At 39.1% G+C, this 5767-nt stretch overlaps 1 pseudogene; it reads left to right on the forward strand.

Moving 5' to 3' along the window:
• Nucleotides 1-442: 442 nt before the first annotated feature.
• On the forward strand, nt 443-3684 carry LOC149234964 (L-type lectin-domain containing receptor kinase IV.1 pseudogene; annotated as a pseudogene).
• Nucleotides 3685-5767: the final 2083 nt, after the last annotated feature.

Below are 5767 nucleotides of genomic sequence, written 5' to 3' on the forward strand. Positions count from 1 at the left end.
ATTATCTGCTTCCTCGAACATTTCTCATATCTACGGAACCTGGCCCTGCCTTGACCAAAAGACTATGGGAAAAAACTAGATCTAAGGCATGTCCATTTTTCCAGAGAAATTGAAATCTTAAATTATAAGCCACCTACATTGAGCATCTTGCAATCTCTATCATGTATTGAAATTTGGTGATGGGGGTGTACAAGGATTAGACTGAAAATATCAATTCACATTGAATTGGGCATCCATGATACAATCGGGAACAGTGGGATTGAGTAGGTGTGCATTAGTTGTTTTAAAAAATTTAAAAGCAACCCATCATTTCTTTATGAAACGTGCAAATCACTTACAAAGTATGTTCACTCCCTCTGACGGCAGGGACTTCCGCCACTCTCATGGCCTTCGTTGAAATATAGAAGAGTAGTTGAGTTGATTTTCATAGTCCCTCAATTTTACGTGGTCCCTGGACCTCGATATGTCTTTCACAAATCACAAAACCAGAAAAGCCGTCCAATTCTGACTGAATGATGAAGAAAATAGGGTACCGGTGGTAGTCGTAGAGTCATGAATGCGATGGTGACCCTGGCAGGCAGAAGGAGCCGCCCACCTCTACCGCCCTCGGGAAATTAAGATCACAAGATCATGTATTAAGATAGGTATTCCTTGCAGGGAGGAATTTAGCTCGGCCCAAAGAATTGATTGGAGATGCTTCCATGGCGGACCCGTCTCCTGATCATAGCCTTCACCTCCCTGGTCATACCCCTCAGTCCCGCACAGGCCGTGAAGGATGATCACAGACATACCACTTTCGTCTTCAACGGATTCAATGGAAGTGATTTGATTTTGGAGGCGAATGCTTCAGTCATCCGCCCCAAATCTGTGCTTGCCCTCACAAATAACTCTCATTTCATGCTTGGCCGCGCGCTGTATTCAGATCCTGTGCAGATGAAAAACAACGGCACGTTATCCTCCTTCAGCACTACCTTCGTTTTCTCTATTGTGCACCCTCCCTCTGACATAGGTGGACACGGATTAGCATTCATCATGACGCCGTACACATCTCCCATGGGCGCTTTGTCCGCCCCTTATTTGGGCTTGCTTAATCTCACCAGCAATGGGCAGCCATACAATCACTTGTTCGCAGTGGAGTTCGATACGAGCAAGAATCCTGAATTCAATGATCCCGACGGCAACCACGTGGGCGTGGACATCAACGACCTCGTTTCAGTTGAGGCCAAGACCGCCGGCTATTGGAATGGGGAGGAATTCCATAACTTGAGTCTCAAGAGCGGAAGGAGCATACAGGCCTGGATCGATTACGATCATCTTCACAGCCACTTGGATGTTAGCGTCACGATGGCCGGCTTGGCGAGACCGCAGAGGCCGCTGATTTCTCGGAAAATAGATCTGCAAAGCGTTTTCCAAGAAAAGATGTTTGTTGGCTTTTCAGCCTCCACGGCGCTGTACGTGGAAGACCATTACATTCTGGCGTGGAGCTTCACAACCAATGGCACGGCGTCTCCCTTCGATGTGTCGCGTCTCCCTTCATTTGCTAACGTGTATTCCAAACGTCCGGGCCGGGGTTTCATAGTCGGCGTCACCGTGGTTGCAGCTCTCGTTTTATCTCTGGCAATTGCGGCGGCCGTGTTTCTCAAAAGATTGAGAAACAGGGAAACGATTGAAGAGTGGGAGCAGGAGTACTGGCCCCATAGATTCACTTACAAGGATCTGAGCATCGCCACAGGCAGGTTCCGGGGCGAAAACGTTTTGGGGCAAGGGGGTTTTGGAAAGGTATACAAGGGCGTTCTCCCTGGCAGCGGCCAAGAAGTCGCAGTGAAATGCATCACGAAGGAGTTCACGGAAGGAATGAAAGGGTTCGTGGCAGAGATCTCGAGCATGGGGCGCCTACAGCACCGGAACCTGGTTCAGCTCCGGGGTTGGTGCCGGAGGCAGAAGAAATTATTCATCGTTTACGATTACATGCCCAACGGCAGCCTGGATAAACTCATATTCGGGGATCCAAAATCAGTCCTGCCGTGGCATCGGCGATACGCTATTCTGAAGGGAGTGGCAGTGGGGTTGCTGTATCTGCACGAGCAATGGGAGAAGAGGATCATCCACAGAGACATCAAGTCGAGCAACGTGCTGCTGGATTCGGAGCTCAACGGGCGGCTGGGAGACTTTGGCCTCGCTCGGTTGTATGACCACAGCGAGAATCCGCAGACGACTCATGTGGTGGGAACGCTGGGGTACATAGCACCGGAGCTGATACACACGGGCAAGGCCACGCCCAGCTCGGACGTCTTCAGCTTCGGCGTTCTGCTGTTGGAGGTGGCCTGCGGGAGGAGGCCTGTGGATCCGTTGAAGGACGCCGAGCGGATGATTTTGGCAGAGTGGGCGTGGGATCTGTATACCGAGGGGAGGTTGCTGGAGGCGTCGGATCCAAATCTGGGGAACGCATATGATGTGGGCGAGATGGAGAAGGTGCTGAAATTAGGGTTGTTGTGTTGTCATCCAGAGCCAGAGAGCAGGCTAGGAATGCGACAGGTTTGCCAAATACTGGAAGGGGAAGCGCCTCTTCCCGATCTCTGCACGGCTTCGTATAACGCGAGCATTATGGGTGGTTATCCAGGATTACTCTTCAGCTATTCGGGTGATTAGTTTGGGGAGAAAAAATCGAACAGAAACCTCAGGTGATTTGTTTGAGGAGAAAAAGTCGAACAGAAGCCGGTGAGAAGGAAAAGGCTCAATTCGGCTTCCAATACGCTCCGTCCTTCGTGCACGATCAGATTAATCAGTTTCCATCCTTCCTCCACGATCAGATTAATCAGTTTCAGCCCGGGGAAGTTTCTTTCAGAAGAGAAAAACGATACTTTGAAAAAGTTTACATATTCATGTTTCTGTTTCCATAGAAATGGTTATACTGTTGTGTAATATGTTTCCATCAACATACCACTCAAAAACATAGACTAGGTTATACTGTTGTGTAATATGTTTCCATCAACATACCACTCAAAAATATAGCCTAAATACCATCCCTACTACAACATACCACTCAAAAGTATAGGCATAGCCTATGATACCATCCCTACTACAGATCCAAAATGCGGGAAGCTTGTCCAAGCCCATTGTTCATCGATTTGCGCTTTTCTTTATTTATTGATATGTTTCGCCGGTAATGTTGGAAATTTGTCATAGTGATTCTATTTATTTCCTGATACTGTGATTGGGTAGGGCATTTATGGTAATATTGGTATGTCAATACAGTTGTTTACATACATGTGGTGAACAGAGCTGATATCAATAAGCTTAGGGCCCATTATATCAATCTTCACCCCGTTATGGGTATAAATATATTCTTTTAACTAATCTTCACCGCAAAACGATTCAAAAAGATGGTCTTCTACTTGGTACAGGTTCCTGGTCCATGAAGGTTATTTCTGGAGGGGAATCCTTTATTATACGAGATTTCTCTATCCCGGCTTTTGATCTTTCTGCCATTATCTTCAGGTCTGCTCTATACATCCTTTGTTTTTATCCTAGCATATGTAAGCTGATGTAAGCTGATCTTCTTCACAGAAACGCTCAAAGTGTCATATCTTTTTGTATCTGTTTATGTGAATGCATCGGCATCTTACTCAGAGAACCTCATCCTCTAGTTTTTGTGTACTGTGTTCGTAGTTTCCAGCCTCAATCTGTTTGATGATGTACTATCTAGAACTGTTATCTAATCTTAATATAATACAATTTCGCTTTTTTTCCTGAAAAAAAAATATTGTTTAAGTTTGTATGTTGATTTGATTAAAATTAGTCATAATACTTGAGAAGGTGCTTCATCATTTCATTAAATCTGGGCAATCTGAATGCAATCCGTTGTCCTACATGGAAGTGTAGGTAGACGTGGTAGACATTGACACGATATTGTGTATTTTTTACATAATCACGAGCAATTAGATATGGCTAGAGAAAATCATGTTTGCATTAACATTTTCGTTTTATTACGTGGATACGTGGGGTTATTTTGGATAGTATTTTTAGATGGGCAATTTGATATGGCCAAAGAAAATCATGTTTGCATTAACGTTTTAATTTCATTAAGCGGACATGTGTGGTTATTTTGGGTAGGGTTTTTAGATTTTTTTTTTTTTTTTTTAAATAAAAAATTAGGAATGGTTTAGATTTACTAATATGAAATAATTTTTTATATAGATATAATTTAATAGATAATATTAAGTTTTTTTTTTTTAATTGTTGTCTTGTTATTATAAATTGTTTACTTTAAATTGTTTATAATTTTATTTATAAAATAATAGAAATTCTCACATGATTTTGAGAAAATTTAGTAGAAGTTTTTGAAAATCTAAGTTAAAGTTACCAAGTTTTAGAGTTTTGGGGGCCCAGGGGTTCTTGATGGCTCTGAATCCATTTTTGCCAATAACCACAATCAAATTTCTTAAAAAAATTTCATCAGATTTTAAAAATAAATTCATTGTCGAGAAAAAATTGTGATCAACATTATAAAAACTTAAATGATTTTGATTACTATAAACTTTTATTAACTATTATATTTATATGACTATTCTAATATATCATATTTGAATAATATATATTAAAAATTAATTTTCAAAATTTTATAAAATAATTTTTTTACTTCTCAAAATTCAATCCAATCACCTTAACAAGATTTAATTATTTAATTTTCCTTAAAAAAATCTAAAACTAAATTTTAATCTATCAGTGTATTAAATCAATCAAAATTATAAATAATTATTATTATTTAAATTATAATTCAAATTATTATTAATTATTATAAATATTTATTAGAAATAGTGAAAATTTCTTTATTAAGCATCGTCCCAATACTAAGTAGTATGACATGCCCCAAATATCTTTACGCAAAAAATTATTCTAATATTATATATCCTATTATTAATATATTAATTTTAAAAATAACTATATATGATTAATAATTAAACATTTTTAATTCACTCATTTCATTAGCAATTTTATTCCAGTTTTGTTGGTTTCGAAAAGGCTAGAAGGCTTATGCAGTTTCCTCAACGTTTGCTCAATGTTCTTGTAGAAACTTGTAAAACTCAAACGTATTTCACAGTTGTTTTCTGTTATATATGTGGAAATAACTATTTGAAAATGCGCGAACTTTGTAATTACTTAATCACTAAGAACTTTTAGTTCAACTCCTTTGTATATGAATATTTAAATAAATTAAATTTAACAAATTTATCAAGGTCAGAACATTGTTATGGTTATATGTGTTTCAATCTTATTGTGATCATTAGTTTGGTGAATTTGAAACTCTCTCAAAAGTCTAATGTCTTGGTTAAAACTATTTAACAAATAATGCCAATTATTGGTAAATTTTATTGGGGTTAAACACCAATAATCAAATTAATGCTCTTCTCATGAAGAAGTGTTATGGTTATCTCTCAATTTTTAAGGAGCACTGCACAAGAAGAGAAATACCAACAATCAAATTAATGCTCCTCTCATAAAGAAGTGTTATGGTTATCTATCAATTTTTAAGGTGCACTACACAAGAAGGGAAATATTATTTGATGTGGAGTTGGTTATTTGTTAGTTTAGAGGTGAAATTAAGTATAATTAGAATTTAAAATTTATAACTCGTGATGGGCTTCCTTTTTGATGCAGTTTCACACACCTTCTACCCTATTATTACTCATGCTTTTACTTAGTTTCTATCATTATCTTCTCCAGTATGCACATCCTAAGACCACTACCTTAACCGTGAGCATGATAA

This window comes from Pinus tabuliformis, chromosome 8, assembly GCF_031772625.1.
Source record: "Pinus tabuliformis cultivar Carrire ecotype Pingquan chromosome 8, CPIR1, whole genome shotgun sequence".
In the NCBI taxonomy this organism is placed as follows: domain Eukaryota; kingdom Viridiplantae; phylum Streptophyta; class Pinopsida; order Pinales; family Pinaceae; genus Pinus; species Pinus tabuliformis.